Source organism: Octodon degus, unplaced genomic scaffold (genome assembly GCF_000260255.1).
Source record: "Octodon degus isolate 3935 unplaced genomic scaffold, OctDeg1.0 scaffold00020, whole genome shotgun sequence".
NCBI lineage: Eukaryota > Metazoa > Chordata > Mammalia > Rodentia > Octodontidae > Octodon > Octodon degus.
The window spans coordinates 15,668,758-15,670,274 of record NW_004524596.1 but is presented as its reverse complement, the minus strand read 5'-3'; the positions used below and the strand labels follow the sequence as shown (position 1 = coordinate 15,670,274).

Sequence of the window (1,517 nt, the reverse complement as noted above, 5' to 3'; positions counted from 1 at the left end):
GGCATGTGGCGCTGGGGGATTGAACCGCAGCCCCTGATGCTTTTTTGCTAAGCTTGTTCTAAATAGGTGCTTTAGACCACTGAGCCATCTCTCCAGCCCTCCAGGCTTTTTTTTTCTTTGTCCTTAATACTTTATTGGTCACCTACAGTCCTATGTCAATGGGGTGGGCTCCACGGAAGGGTCTCGTCGCCAGATCCCAAGGGAGGTAGAGAAAGTCTTGGCCAATGCCTCCAGCCTCTGCCCAGGCAGTGGAGATCGGAGGGGCAGATCCACTCTTTCTGGATCCACCTTTTCTGGGCCAGCGCAGCCAGCCAGGTGGAGGTACAGGTGGGATCCAAGGACACACACTCAGGCCCCAGCTCCCCATCTGCCAGCCTAATTGTGTTTGGAGAAGTGTTCCTTGCTGTCGTCCACGGTGGGCTTGATTGTATCACTGCCAGGTTTCCAGCCGGCAGGACAGACTTCCCCGTGTTCATGTGTGTCCTAGAAGGCCTGGACCAGCCCTAGAGCTTCATCCACAGAGCGCCCCACGGCAAATCACTCACGGTGATCTGTGGCAGGACACCCTTGCCATCGATGATGAAGCGGCTCCTGTAGGCAATGCCCCCGTCCCTCCTCACACTCCATATTTATCATATGGTCACATCGGCAAGCGGGGGCGTGTTCAGGGGGCCCAAGCCTCCCTCCTTCCGGGGGGTGTTGATCCAAGCCAGGTGGGTGAACTGGGAGTCCACAGAGGCCCCCCAAACCTCGCAGCCTAGCTTTCGGAAATCCTCAGCGCACTCGCTGAACGCAGTGACCTCTGTGGGGCACACGAACGTGAAGTCCACGGGTAGAAGAAGAGGACCACGCACGTCCCTCTGAAGTCCCAGAGCGTGACCTCCTCGAAGGCACCATCCACCGCAGCGGTGACCGTGAAGTCCGGGGCCGGCTTCTGGTGTGTGCAATGCCGGATGCTGTGGCTGCGTGGGTGAAAGCCGACCCGGCAGGCAGGCGAGTACAGGTAAGACTGAAAGTCACAGCTCCCCTCATCTCCAGGTGTGTGAAAACCACAGCAAAACACTCTGTCCTTGGAGGCAGGGTCCGGTCCCAGACAAAGCGCTGCCTTTAACTCTAGCTCTGCCGCTCCCTCTAGCGGCGGGATGCAGCGAAAGTTCGCAGCCTGTCTGATAACCCAGCCGGTTGGTGAATGGAGCTAAGGTCGCTACCTCTCTATGTGGCAGCTCCGATAGGAAAGTGAGACTGTGTTCCAAGCCCTCCCGCTGTGCATAGAGGGACTAAGCAAATGGTGGCCGCCACTGCTGCGACAAGGGGTGGGTGTGTCACGGAGAGAGGCTTGCGCTCAGGACTTGGCTTCTGAGCTTCTTGCAGATCTGTAAGAGAGGCGTAGCTCTCCTCTCCCGGCCTCGTGGAAGTGGCCACGTGAGCGGCCTCGCAGCTGCAGGGGGAGGAGTCTGTCCTGCTTCGTGTGTGGGTTCGGCACACTTACGGGGTGCCCAGTTATGTTCAACTCATAT

General features: G+C 58.2%; 1 pseudogene; it reads right to left on the bottom strand.

Annotated features, from left to right (window-relative positions):
• Nucleotides 1–375: 375 nt before the first annotated feature.
• The window catches only part of LOC101564137, an 87,216-nt pseudogene continuing 86,074 nt past the window's right edge, over nucleotides 376–1,517 (bottom strand).